The sequence below is a fragment of the Protopterus annectens genome, chromosome 3.part1 (genome assembly GCF_019279795.1).
Source record: "Protopterus annectens isolate FY-2018-M chromosome 3.part1, PAN1.0, whole genome shotgun sequence".
NCBI classification, from domain to species: Eukaryota; Metazoa; Chordata; order Ceratodontiformes; family Protopteridae; genus Protopterus; species Protopterus annectens.
In genome coordinates, this window is record NC_056732.1 from 869,654,310 (window position 1) to 869,669,881 (window position 15,572).

Sequence of the window (15,572 nt, forward strand, 5' to 3'; positions counted from 1 at the left end):
TCTGTGATTCCGGTGCACTCTCATTATTATGTATATGGCGCTACTGCGCCGGATATTCCATGCACCGCCGGCGCAGGCCTTACGCCGGCCTTGCGCCGAGCTTCATGAATCCCGGGGATGGTCTTTAAATGGTTCCCACTTACTCAAGTAGCAGGTAATCTTCCTGTTCTTTTTTTTTCAAAACAGGTTTATTGTTTTAACATACAAGAGAAATATCATAACAATTGTATACAAGTAATTAAAAATAGATATGATTATAACATTCAACAAAACAACTAAAGTATTTACAAAGACATTCACTACAATCAGATCAATTAATTAAACTAAAATACCATGCTATTGAAATTAGGATTTTTTAACAAATTTTGTAAATTATCCCATACAATATAATAAGATGTTTTTCTAGTTGTTCTTGACCTAATTGTGTTTATTTCCATATGGCACACTATATTCATAACATTTTTAAATTCATTGAACGAAGGAGGTGTATCTGAAATCCAATTTCTGGTTATTATTTTCCTAGCCACTGCTAGAATAGACCATAACAAGGGAAGCTTAACCTTTTTAACACTTTGAGGTACAGGTGTGTTGAATAATATAAGAGATTTAGAAATAATGAAATTATCTGTAAAAAAGCCTGCAAAAATTCATTAACTGACTTCCAGTATTCTTTCAATTTTATACAGTCATAAAACATATGAGCCCAGTCAGCATTAATTTCTACATTACATCTCTTACATAGATTATCTTTAGTATTTATTTTATTCATCATCAAAGGTGTATAAAAAGATCTATGTAAAAATTTCCATGTATAAAGTCTCCAGACAATGGAAGATGTAGTTCTATAGGCAGATTCCAATATATATTGTTTATCTTGTTGATTTGGTGGGTCCCCATTAATAGAAGTGAAATAATTCCAGTATGTATCTACACTGTAAAAGGTTTCTTGTCTGATAATTTTATGTATGTATGAAAGTTTACCTTTATCAGAAACTTTATATTGTAAATTTAATATCAAGTAATCAATCAGTGTTGGAAAAGATTCTTTAACTGTTATAGACATTAGATCTATTCTATCAATGAGATGTTGTCTAAAGGTCTGAACCTCTAAGCAGCAAGTTTCTCTTAGATCAAATTCTTGTTTTAAGAAATCTAGATTTTTAACTTTATTATCAGATATCAACTGATACCAGTACTTTAGATCATTATCTATAGCTAAATGAGTTCCTTCAGAAGTAGATGACAAAAGCATACCCTGAGTATACATTATACGGAATATAATAAAATTCCATTCCCTATACTTAGGGTGCATGAATATAAAGTTACAATAGCTAATAATAATATTTAATGGTTAACAAACCATATGTTTAGGTGTAATAGGTGAAGTACAAAATTCCTTTAGTAACCATAACATGGAGTTATTTACAATCATATTTTTATGTGTTAAGGAGATTTTCATGAAGTGCATACTAATTAGCTCCCAATAATCTTTCCATTTTGCGACATATGACTGATCTATTAATAAAGTAATAACTTTTACACTAGAAGAGATAGTATATAAATTAAAGTCTGGAAAAGAAATACCCCCTTGAGACCATCTATTAGTATGTTTCTTTAATGCAATCCTAGGTCTGTTAGGTGCCCATAGGAAATTTAACATTAGTGTATTCAGTTTCTTGATAATTATTTTTGTAGGTGGAAGTATTATTGATTGTATTAAGTATAAAATCTTGGGGAATATTATCATTTTAATAATTGTAAGTCTCTCCTCCATAGTAAAAAACATATTATTCCAGGTATTAAAAATATTTTGTATATTAAGAAAACAGGTATTATAATTATTATATATAATAGATTTAATATCTTTAGATAGTATTATACCTAAATAAGTTATCTGACCTGAATTGGGTACATATTTAGTAAAATCACTAATGAGAATATTTTTCGTGTATATATAGGTAGTATTTTAGTTTTTTCTTCATTGAATATTAAACCAGAAATACTTTTAAAATTCATCATTTTATCAAATAGAGACTGCATAGAAGAATTAGATCCTGCTGATGTAATTAGAACATCATCTGCAAAAAGTTGAATTTTGGATGTTGTATTTTCATCTATTTCAAAACCCTCTATGTCAGTACTGTTTCTGATCAAATTAGCCCAAGGCTCCATTACTAAAGTGAATAATAATGGAGAAAGTGGACATCCTTGTTTTGTACCTTTAAAAATGGGTATTTTTTGTGAAACATATGTTCCTACCTTAATATAAGCCAACGTTCCTTTGTATAAATGCTCAACTAGATTTACAAATGCATCTGAGAAGTTTGTACACTTCAGTAAGGTAAACAGATAGTCCCAACTTACTGAATCAAATGCTGAACTTATATCAAGACTAATAAGTGTTAAATCTTTCTTTTTCCTATTTGCAAAATCAATTAATGTTAAAGTTCTTCTTATATTATCAAAAGTATTTCTATTTACAATGAAGCCTGTCTGATCTATATCTATAATGCCGGGGATGACTGTCTTCAATCTATCAGCAAAAATACTCATAAACATTTTATAATCAACATTAAGTAATGAGATGGGCCAATATGAAGTACATCTAGTTGGATCTTTATTAGGTTTTAAAATTGGCTAAATAAATGTATATTGCCAAGATGGGGGGTTATTAACTCAGTTTGGGCCAAAATAAACCCTTATGTATTAATGAATATGTACTTTTAGAAAGGATTTTATATATCTCTGGTATAATACCATCATTACCCGGTGCTTTGTTTGATTTAAGCTTATTTATTTGTGTAATAACCTCTGTATATGAAATACTTTTGTCCAATAGTTTAATCTGTTGTTTATTAAGCTTTTATTCATGTTTGTGGTTATAAAAACCTTTTTTTTTTCTTTAGGTTTCATGTTAATGTTATTATGGTTAATTTTTTGAAAGTGATTTCTAAATTCATCTAGTATTTCTGGTATACTAGAAACATTCTTCTTTTTCCTTAGAGAAAAGATTTCTTTGATATGGTTTTATTTATTCAACCTTTTTGTTTTATTTTTAAGTCTATGTAAGTATTTGGGGCTTATTGAATAAGACAAAACTTGTATTCTCTAAAGTTATTTTAACTTTATGAGTTAAAATTTCTTTGTATTTCTCATTTAGTTTGTTTATTTCTTCAATAACTTTCTTGTCCATAATATTTTCTTTATTATTATGTTTATAAGAGTCTAATTTACTTTGAATATCTAACAATTCCTTATCCCAAGATTTCCTTTTATTATTATACCATCTGATACTTTGTCCATATAGATATGATTTTAAGGCATCCCAAACATAGACAATGGAGACTTCAGGAGTATTATTTATGTCTAAAAGTGTTTTACTTCTGAAAGTATATATTCTTTATAGTCTTTTAGTTGAGTTAAGTATGCTGGTATCCTTTTGATCTGAACATTATGAGTATTTTTTATCATGAATTCAAAAACAATTGAATTATGATCAGATATAGGACATGAAATGATTTTGGAATTAATTAAATCTGTTACCATCTGGTTAGAAATAAAGACCCTATCTATTTTGAATAAGTTTTGTATCTGTTAGAAAAAAAGGTGTATGGTAATGATTTTGAATCTATCTGATTATTAATATCATTCAAATGATAAGAATTAGCAAAATCATTTAAATGTTTTGCATTAGATGTAATTCTTCTTTTTCCTATAGTGGTAGTATCACTTTCATGTAGTATACAATTAAAGTCACCAGCTAAAATAATATCTCCTATGGAGAATGATATGATCTTATCAAGATGATGTTTCACTGTATTAATACCAATTCCAGGTATCCAATATACATTAATTAAAGTGTAAGTCTTCCCATTAATTTGTATTGTAACCATACAAAACATTCCTTTGTCATCCTGATAAGACTTAATGGTTTTAGGAATGGGCATACTTATATTCCATAAAATAGCCACTCCTCTTTTTTTCTGATTGTGCTCTGAACTAACCAATACTGTATATTTGTTTGTGGCTAGTTTATCAATATCTTTTTTCAAGAGATGGGTTTCTTGCAGGAAGACTAAGTTGGCCTTATGTAAATTAATGTATCTTATTAGGCTTGCCCTTTTACACGGATTATTCAATCCATTAATGTTTAAAGAAATTCCTTTTAAAGATGTCATTTGGCATTTTTAAAACTTAAGAATCTTATGATCAAAATAACAAATAACAACATAAGTAATGTTACATCTCCTCCTTTAGGTGTACCTTTAAATATAGCTGTATTTATTGAATCTCTTATGGGATTTTGTATAGGATTCAATTTTGTTTGTAGTGACAATGAGTGTACAAAATATATTGTGGATGTCAAAACTGTATACATAGAACAATGAACAAGTGAAAATAATGTAAGGATTAAACCTTGCATCCAGCCTGGAGTTAAAAACTCCAACTTAGAGTAGTATTTACCACTCAAGTTAACCCCCTACCCTAAGCAGCAGTACCTCAGCTACCACCTTATCAATTTAATACTGGTTATATTTAACTTAAATTAACAGCTTTCAATTCAATTATCTAGCAAGACAAGACTACACATTTGATAAAACAGCATCATATAAACTAAAATAAACTTTTTTTTTCTTTTTTTTAAAAACTATTCATACTACTATATACATCTATGTAATATAATACACTTGTATTCAAATAGCATTCAAATAATCTTGATATTAGGAACCAAGAGGAGAGAGAGAAATAAAAGACGTGAAAGAGGGAGAGAGAGTGAAAGAAAGAGAGAAAAAAAAAAGGAAGGCATATTTACATATTAATTTATTCAAAGTATGTAAAAATAAGTTCTAACATTCATTTAAATCAAAAGCTTTGGCTAATATGGTTCAGACATTACATATATTAAGATGCATCTATTTTCTGTCATGTAAATGCAGTCAACAGCTTCAAAAAAAACCTTGAATTGCTTGTATATGAGCATTTTACTCATACTCATTATTGTCAATAGAATAAAATATTATATTTATAGAAATTGTTATAAATCATACTGCATAGTTATGCAAATTCTCAGAAACACTTGCATTATTGTAAAAAAAGCCATCTGTATTTTGTATGTCTATACTACTGCTTTAAAATATATCACATGACAATTTCTTCCAGAATAGAGTTATAAAGTTATTTATGCTTGTCAATCAGATGAATTAAATGAGTTATAGTAATGTATATGTTTGGAACATAAGTTTTAACACAGATTAGTATGCTGCAGTCAAGTAGATTTTCAAAAACACTTGAATAAATGTTTCATTTTCTATGCCTTCTAAAATAAGACATTTACTTACTACAAGAAACTGCATCATTTAAAATCATTATAACTGACATATTTTATGAATTATAACATAGATATTTAAGTAATTATATAAAATAACTCACATTTAAATGTTAAAGAGTTAATTTTCCTTCACATAGTCGCATTTGCATCAGTTCTACTTCCTGGTAGAGTGTTCTTCCTGAATCTGTGATGTGTCAGTGTGATATCTGGGTCAAAGGTCAGATTGACTGCTTTCAGCTTCTCTGTGAGAATTCTGAGAGTTGAAGCTTTTGAAACAACTCGAGGACACTGTTCATGAGGTAGCCCACATCCCAGATTGTCTCCCTTAACATTTTGGCGGGAAACTTGTTAAAACTAGTGACAAACATTCATTTAGCAGTGTAAATGCATCTAAACATGACAAAACCTTCACGATGTATTTTACAGGTTATTACAGCCTCTATGTAAGTGAAATTAAGCCCAAAGTTATTAATAAGTAATAAAACTCAATATTTTTGTCCCAACTCAATTTTTATGCAAATCTTATTATTTACTGTGTCTATATGATCAAAAGCATTTCTATATATTAATATGAGAAAAAAAAATAAAGAGAAAGAATAAAGAAAAGAAAAAGAGTAGAAAATAAAAGAGTGTAAAGCAGAAAAAAAAATGTAAGAGAAAGCTATAAGAAGTATATACAATGGAATATTACTTACTGTTTATATTAATAGAGTTAAAAATAAAACATATTATTTACTATTATTAATTCTAATTATTATTAGTTAAAGCATGACAGATTATTTACAAACAAGCATAAGCAGTATAATCAAGAAAGTATAATTAGGAATAGCATTTGAAGAACATATAAACTTTTTACAAGGAATAAATATGTTATTATTCCATTTATCATATTTTCATTGCTCTTCTCTCCCTGCCCTCCCCCACCCTTTACCCACTACATAACCTAAATAGAATGTCATTGTTTAAACAAAGAAAAGAAGAAAAGGAGAAAAAAAAAGAGAAAAAAAATATTAAATTACTGACCTTACTTCTCTTTTTCAGAAAGAGAAACAAATTGAATAATAGCTTGTTATTAGTTCCTCAGATATTTTGACTGGTTATGAAACAAAACATTTCTTTGCACACAGAGAATAACTTTGATTAAATCTTTTTCAGAACATTTGTGGCTTTCTGGAAATGCAGGAACTATATTTGAAAAGATTAATAATGAAGTAAAATGATGAGAGAAAAAAAGAAAAAAAACATAGAACAAATCATTTGTTCTTTAGTCTCTTCTTCTTCTCTGAAGTCTTCCACGAAGTTTCAGTTGCCAGTCTCTTTGATGCAGGACTAGCCCATTCCATTTCCTTTATTTTATCCAAAAATCTTATTTTTTTTTGATAAACAGTAAAGCAGTCTAAGTCATCAAAAATTTTAGGACCATCAGGAAGGAAGATTTTTAGCTTGGCAGGAAACAGAAGGTATGTTTTAAACTGTGTTTTTTAAGCTCCCTTATTAGTGGCAGAAAAACTTTTCTTTTAGCTATTACCAAGGAAGAATAGTCATTGTCAAAATAAACAGTTGTCTCATTAATCTTAACAGGAGCTTTAGCCCAAGCAGATTTAAGAACCATCTCTTTATCAAAAAATGATAGAAATCTAACTATAACTGATCTAGGATAGTTTTTGTTAGAGTTAGTATTAGCTATAGATCTATGTGCTCTTTCGATACCAAAAGAGAATGCTTCTGGTAAGTCTAAAGTTTTAGGGAGCCATGTTGTTAAAAAAGAAGTAATATTGTTACCTTCAATATTTTCTGGCAGTCCAAAAATCCTAATGTTATTGCGCCTAGATCTATTTTCCAGGTCATCCAGCTTTGTTTGTAAATGTGTATTTTGTTTCAGCAGAAACTCAATGTTGATTTCCTCTTCTTGGATTCTATTTTCCATGTCATTCACAGCTTCTTCTTTGCCTGTCATCTGGATCTTCTGTTGTTGCAGGTCTATATGTAACAAGTCTATTTGTTTTGTAGTTTTTTCTATGAAGGTATCAATTTTAGTATCCATTTTATCCATCTTAGCAGTAAGTTGCTGGGTTATAGTTTTCAGAGACTGAAGTTCTTTCTTGATGCTGGAGTCTTGAGAATTTGTCTTACTGGAACTCATTTCAGACTGATAAACTGACAGGAAAATTTCCAATGTGATTTCTGACAGGAATATTGTTAAAATTTCCTTTCTTTTTTAGATATAGTTCAAGAACTATATAAAACAAACATATTTAGAAAGAAAATTACTTCAAAAATTAATTTTTTAAGTAATTAATTCCTGTCAGTGTAATGAAATTGGTGGAGCTGAAGAAATCTGCTGCTATCCTGTGTTCATCCTTGGCCATGCCCCGTAATCTTCCTGTTCTGACTGCATGTTTGAAGTTATTTCTTTGTTTTGACATGAACAAATGTATTCAGTTTACTATGCTGAGAGTAAGATATTTATTTTTTTATTTATTTTTATTTTACATTTGTTGACCGGGATAGTCCGACTGGATATATGTCCATTTTCAGAGGAGGCCCAGGGAGAAAAGCTCCACATACCAAAAAAGAGACAGTACATACATCACTGAGTGATAAACTCAGGCAGACATGTTTAGAAAAATATAGACAAAGAATACAGGCAGATATCAATATACACAATGTGCAAACTTACATCTGACTGGCAAAGACTATCAGAAAATGTAAACATAGAATACAATCAGATCTCATAATTCACAATACTTAGACATTCAAATGCTATGAGGCATAGATACTTGGCTAAACAGCAGGTTGGGTGGCAAGACATGTATTAGCGAAGTTGTTAGTCAGGTTTAGAACAAGAGCACAGTCAATGAGATGTGAGGTATTTTTTGAGTTCTCTTTTAAATAAGAGTAGTGAGGTTTCCTTGGTAATGGTAGTATGGAGTATATTCCAGATTTTATCAGTTGAGTTGGCAAATATAGTATGTTAAATTGTCAATCTCGCCTTCATTCTTGCTGGATGGGTTCGGAGCCGATCCTTGGCTCCGAATCGGCTTATACCAAAGCTCAAGAGCTATTTTTACCGGCTCGAGGTAACCCTGTATCCCACAATGCTAGGCGCTAACTACCCAGATCTCATTTGCCGCTTAGCTGCAAGGTTGTGTTTTTGCCGGCTGTCTGGTAATTTTTCAAAAAACAGCTTTTTGGGTAAGATTTTTTCCCTTTTATTTCAGGGTTAGTGTTCATTATACCCCTTGTCCCCTCGTAGAGTAACCCGCTTTGTATAGTCCCCTTTTGGGTTTATTTTCTATCCCCTCTGCCCTTCCTTCCCCTTATATATCTAGGCCTTAGAACCAAGTTAGTTTTTGGGTAAATTTGTTAAAGTCTGTGTTAGTTGTAGTCTTAGTCTTTGGTGTGGTGTAGTGACTGAACTAGGTTTTTTATTTACTGTGGTATGTGTGTGTGGTTGTTTGGGTGTGTTCTACCATTATGTCTAAGGAGTCCAAGGTGTCAGGCTTCAAGAAGTGTGACAGACGGTCACACGTCTTGTGTGTATTGCCTAGGCCCTCTGCACCTGCAGGACTCTTGTTCTGTCTGCCATGCATTCAGTCCAAGAGTCCTGCAGGAAAGCAGAAACAAATTGATTTTCAGAGGCTTATTGAAGCCTGAAGGCTCCTCAGCCAAATCTTCATCGGGCAAGCCTTCTAAGCCCACTAAATCGTTGGCTCTGAGTTTAGAGCCTCTGACTAGTGGTGCTACTTCTGCTTCGGCATCGGCTCCGGCTGGAGCCGACGCTTCAAAATCTCAGTCGGCTCCGATAGTTTTGTTGGAACCGACTTTGACCCATAAGCGCTCCAGGTGCCCCTCTCTTGAGTTGGTCCATTCAGCTCCGTGATCTCCTTTGCTTTTGGAGCGCAGTCACTGGTCCCATTACTCTCGGTCTTCCAGGCTTTCAGACCATGACCTCGGGAGGTGGGTTAGTAGACTCCTTAAGTCACAGGCACTGGCCCAGATGCTTCATAGCCCTTCTCAACAGACAGTGGCTATCCCCATTCCATCATCGATTCCTCCTCTGACTCTTCCCCTGAGTTTGGAGCCAGAGTTTGTGGGAGCCGGGACTGTTGACACGTCGGAGCCGGTACCACCCATTTCGGCTCCATCGTCGGCTCTGATTTCTTCTATCGTGCCATCCTTGGAGTGATCCGGATGCCGTTACTTCCTTGTCGGCTCCAAGGGGCCGAGTGGCATCTGACCCTTGTCCGACCCCATTCTCCCTCTCGGAGCCTCGGCGCAGGTGAGTTCAGCTCCGACATCGGCCTCAGAGTCATCCCTCTCAGTGCCAGGAGGGGTCCTTATCTCTTCGGAGTGGGGACCTTCTTTTCTGCCTGATAGGGGTGCTTTTGAGGTCATGAGGAGAGTGCTGGCCCCTGTGTCTGTTCCTTGGTCGGCTCCCTCAGCTCCTCCCACTGTAGTGCCTGCTACAGTCTCTACTCATCCTCTCGACCCTGACCGCAGAGATCCTACTCCTCAGGGGCCCCCATTGGGAGCATCCTCCTCTTCTGAGGCCTCCCTTGATCCGTCAGGGGAGCCCCCTCGGAAGAGGAAATGTAAGAGGAAGCATCTGGACTCCCCTGAGTCCGTCATATCTGATACCGACTTGGATGAGTCAGAGGGGTCCCCAGGATCCCCCTCTGAGGATGTCTCCTTCTCTGTCATCCTTGAGATCCTCAAGCAGAGGGGGAACTGGTCTACCCTCAATCCTTCCGAGGATGAGTCGGTCTACCTAGAGGCGTTTGGTTCTCGCCCTTCCACCTCCTGTGTGTCTCCGCCCTTTGACCCCCTTATGGAAGTGGTGGCCAGGAAGGCATGGACGGCCCCTGACTCGATGGAACCAACCCCGCGGAGGCCTTCAAAATTTATCACAGCCCCTGCTGATAAACAGTTTTTGACCAAGGGTGTCCCTGTTGATGCCATGGTGGTGGCTGCAGTCACTAAGAAGGAACTGGCTGATCCTTCGGTACCTATCCATCCTCCTAATAAGGAATCTAGGACCATGGATAGGTACGGCAAGCAGATGTTTTCTTCAGTGACCTTTACCATGCGGTCGCTGAATTACTTATGTCATTTCACCCGTCTTCAAAGAGACTTGCTCAAAGAAATGGGTGACACTCTACAGGATCCAACAGCTGCGGGGTCTCAGGACAAAATCAACTCCCAGCTGGCAACCCTAAACTCGATTGTTAACTCCTCCATGCGGCTTATTTCTTATGCGGCCGATGGGGCAAGTTGGGCTGCAGGCACAGGTGTGGCCTTAAGACGACATGCCTGGATGTGGCTTTGTAACTTTGCTGACCCCTTCAAGGCGTCCTTCACCAACTCTCCCTTTGATGGTTTGGAGTTGTTTGGACCTCAGGTGAAGGATACTTTGACCCGATGCGAACAAGACGGCAAGACTCTCTCTACCATGGGAGTCCATTTTTCCACCCCATCCAGACCATACCCCAAAGGTCAGAAGGGTGGAAAAATGTGGTTCCGCAAACCACAGGGAGTCGTGCCGGACACACAAGGTGAGTTCTCCTCTAGAGGCAGGGGGGGGCAACAATAGACGCCGCCCCAGGGGCAGAGGGGGTCCGCAGAATCAGGGTAGCAGAGAAGCTGTCTCTGGCCAACCCTTCCAGCATCCCTGAGAAGCTGCCCGACTGTCCACCTTCGGAGGCAGTTGGGGGAAGATTATCACTGTACCCAAAAGCCTGGCTTTCCCTTACTGAAGACACATGGGTACGGTCGATCATATCCGAGGGTTACAAAATTCCCTTTGTCCACACCCCAAAACAGCCAAACAGGCCCTTTCCAGATGTTCCACCTGGTCTAAGGGAACAAGCAGTATTAGAAATCTCAAAACTGCTAAGAAAAAGGGCCATCCAGCCAGTCCCAGCAGACCAGCAAGGATCCGGAATCTACTCCAAGTTCTTTTTAGTACCAAAAAAGACAGGGGACTGGAGACCAATTTTGGATCTCAGCAGACGAAGTTCCGGATGGTCACGCTACAGTCCATTCTACCCTTTTTGGGTCAGGACCATTGGATGTGCTCTATAGACCTTCAGGATGTGTACTACCTCATCAAAATGCACAGATGCTCCAGAAGGTTTCTCCACTTCCGGCTGGGAGCCAGTCACTACTAGTTCAGGGCCCTGCCCTTTGGTCTCACTACAGCCCCCCGAGTGTTCACCAAATGCATGGCAGTGGTTATGGCTCATCTGAGGCGTCAAGGATTCCAGGTGTTTCCATATCTAGACGACTGGCTCCTTACCGCCACCACCAGGCGTCAACTTATTCAATCCAGAGATTACACCATTCAGATTTGCGAAGAGCTAGGTATCTCCATAAACTTCGAAAAGTCTGCCTTGTCACCTTGTCAGTCTAGTACCTTCATAGGCGCCATATTAGACACAGTAGAACTCTCTGCAAAACTGACGGCTCAAAGAATCTCAGATATTTGCGAACATGTCCATATCCTGCTTCAGAACAACAAAATTCAGGCCAAGTTTGTACTGAAGACTCTAGGTCTCATGGCGGTTGCCATTACGTTACTTCCCTTATCTCGATTCCACATGCGACTCCTGCAATGGATGCCCTTCTCTCAGTGGTCCTTCCAACAGCTCCCGATGTCACACTACAGTTTGATAACCCAGTTATGCAAGAAACAGCTGTCTTGGTGGATGGTCTCCCTTCAAATGTCTCAGGGCAGACCCTTTCTTCTCCCCCGGTTGCTACAGTGACAACGGATGCCTCCCTGATCAGGTGGGGGGGGCATTTTCAGGGCAGGACGGTCCAGGGCACTTGGCAACCTTTCAAGTGCCACCTGCACATCAATGTCCTAGAGATGAGAGCAGTTCTTTTAGCATTGCAAGCCCTTCACGACTCTCTTCCCATCGGGACGATTGCAGTTCAGATGGGCAATATGTCCGTAGTGTGGTACATCAACAAGCAGGGCGGAACCAAGTCCTATCCCTTATGTCGAGAAGCACTTAGACTTTGGCAGTGGGCGATCTCCTCTCAACGGTTTCTGATAGCAACGCATATCCCCAGGAAGTCCAACTTCATAGCGGACAGGCTGAGCAGAGCCATTCTCATGCCGCATGAGTGGTCTCTCAAGCAGTCAGTAGTAGAAGAAATTTAAAAAAAATGGGGTCAGCCTTGCTGCGATCTTTTCGCTACACCCCAGAACAGCAATTGCCATGAATTTTTCACTCTCTTCCCTCTTCCCGGCCACCCTCCCAGAGATGCTCTAGTCCAGGATTGGCCCCGGGGTCTCCTGTATGCCTTTCCCCCCTTTTCATTAATCACGCAGTTGATTCAGAAAGCTACCGCCTTGAGATCCACGATGATCCTCATTGCTCCGTACTGGCCTCGACAAATATGGTTTCTGTTCCTGCACCATTACCTCTTGGAGCAGCCCTGGCATCTGGACCCAGTTCCATATCTCTTGACCCATCAGTCGGGCAAGCTGCACCAATCTCTCCCCTCTCTCAACCTCACAGCTTGGTTGCTCCACTTCCAACCTTAGCCAGGCTTCCCTTTATCTCCCATTCGGTACGTGACATAATTTTAACTTCTCACAAATCTTCTACCAGGAGGATTTATGCCAATAAATGAAAACGTTTTTCCTTCTGGGCAAAATCTAGGAACATAGACCCATTTGTGGCTCCTATCCAATCGGTCTTAGATTTTTTGGCTGAACTCTTTCATTCGGGTTCTTCTTCCTCCACTATCAGAGTCCAGTTAGCGGCCATTTCAAATTTTCATGTTGACTTGGCAGACTCCTCCATTATGTCTCATAAACTTTGTAAAGCATTCCTTAAAGGTATCTTTTTACTCAAGCCCCCGGTTAGACATCCCCCACCGCAGTGGGATTTGAATCTAGTTTTAACCTCCTTGATTCTCCCTCCCTTTGAACCTGTGGCTTCCTGTTCCTTGAAGTTACTCTCATGGAATACTTTGTTTCTAGTAGCCATAACCTCTGCGAGGAGAGTCTCAGAACTTCATGCCCTTTGCGTTCGTCCTCCTTATCTTGTTTTCCATAAAGATAGAGTGTCCCTCAGAACTAACCCCTCCTTTTTACCCAAGATATCTTCTGAGGCAAATCTAAACCAGACTATCGATCTCCCAGTTTTCTTCCCTAATTACTATGACAGAGCGGAACAAAAGTTGCATTTCTTGGATGTTCATCGCCAACTCCGTTACTATTTGGATAGAACCAAGCAAATTAGGAAATCTGACCAGCTCTTCCTATCTTATGCTGAAGGGAAGAAAGGCCTTCCAGTTTCCAAAGTAACCCTTTCTAGGTGGTTGGCCTCTGTCATCACTTTCATCTATGAACTGAGGCATCAAAAGCTTCCTTCACGACCTAGAGCCCATTCAACTAGAGCCTTAGCTATGTCTATAGCCTTTCAGGACAGGTTGTCCTTAAATTCAATTTGTGAGGCAGCCACATGGGCCTCTCCCCATACCTTTATTTCTCATTATAAATTGGACATGGCCTCCAGAAGCCGAGCTAACTTTGGTTCCACCGTCCTCAAGAGTCTGTTCCAACGAGCCACCCAGGGTAGAGGTGCTAGGGACGCAGTCCCATCCAGCAAGAATGAAGGTGAGATTGACAACTTAACATTGAGAAGTTATGTACCTACCATAACGTTCCATGTTAGTTGTCTTCCTCTCGCCGTCTTTCTTGCGTCCCACCCTCCAACCCCCTAGCCTGGACAGACCGATAGGATCTTATGGAGCCTTTTCTTTTTTCCCACTATGGTCTCCAGTGATTATCCTTTTCTTGGGATGGCTATCTATATGGGTATGCCATTCTCTCCTTTGTTCTGGGGGCAGAACTGCTATAGTGTTAGCTATCAAACGAGATCTGGGTAGTTAACGCCTAGCATTGTGGGATACAGGGTTACCTTGAGCCGGTAAAAATAGCTCTTGAGCTTTGGTATAAGCCGAGTTGGAGCCGAGGATCAGCTCCGAACCCATCCAGCAAGAAAGAAGGCGAGAAGAAGACAACTAAAATGGAACGTTATGGTAGGTACATAACTTCTCAATCACCTGCAGAGTTGTTGGATTTTTGGGTCAGTATCATTAGTTTATCAGCTGAGTGTAATGGCCTGAGGGCACTATGAGGGGTGAGAATATTTTTGAGGGCAGGGGTGTTATCAGGTTGATGGATTATTTTATGTGCTACTGTAAGCTGGTTGAACTGTAGAAGGGTAGGATACTCTAGCCATCCCAGTGCTTTGAGGTTCTGGCAATGGTGGGTCCTAAAAGCCATGCCTGTAGCAAATCTGGCTATATGATTGTAACATCCTGATAATTTGTTGAGATCAGTTTTGGATAGGTTGGTGAGTACAGGGGAGGCATACATAAGGGTAGAGAGGAGGTGTGATCTTGCAATAGCTACCCTAGTTAGGGGGGGGGGTGAGGAAAAGTTTGGCTCTGTACAGGCAGCCATGTTTTTTGTTGACGGACTTAATAGCATGATTGACATTTTTATCAAATTTAAGGTTGTTGTCTATTATTATGCCTAAAAGCTTTGTGTGGTCATCAGGGGAGATAATGGTGTCATTGCTAGATTTGATGTTGAAGGAAGGAGGAGGAATTCTACGGTTAGGAGAGAAAAGTAGTAGCTTGGTTTTGTTAGGATTTAGAAGCAGGCGGCGATTAGCTAGCCATATTTCTACTGTGCTGAAAGTGGTCTGGGTGAGGGTTAGAAGTTGTGTAAGAGAGGAGGCGGAGCATATTAGCACTGGGTCATCTGCATATTGGATGCAGGTGGCTCCTGGGATGGTGGTGTGCAGACCACTGATAAAGATACAGAAAAGAAGGGGACCTAGTATGGACCCTTGTGGGACACCTAGGGTTAGAGGAAGTTGAGATGACAGCTTGCTCTGCCATAAGACAGCCTGCTGTCTACCGTTTAGGTAGGAGTGAAACCATTGTATTGCGTGTTGGTCTAAACCAATGGTTTGTATGGTATTGAGCAGTAGCTGATGGTTGACCATATCGAAAGCTTTAGAGAGATCTAGGAAGAGTGCTGAAGATAGTCTGTTGTTGTTACAATGAAAACTGATGACATTAGAGAAAGATAGAAGAGCTGTGCTGGTACTGTGGAATGGCCTAAAGCCATTGATATTAATGAATAGATACAATACCTTATCTTAATAGATAGAAAACCCAAAAGATGTTCATTTATTCACAGGAGTAATGT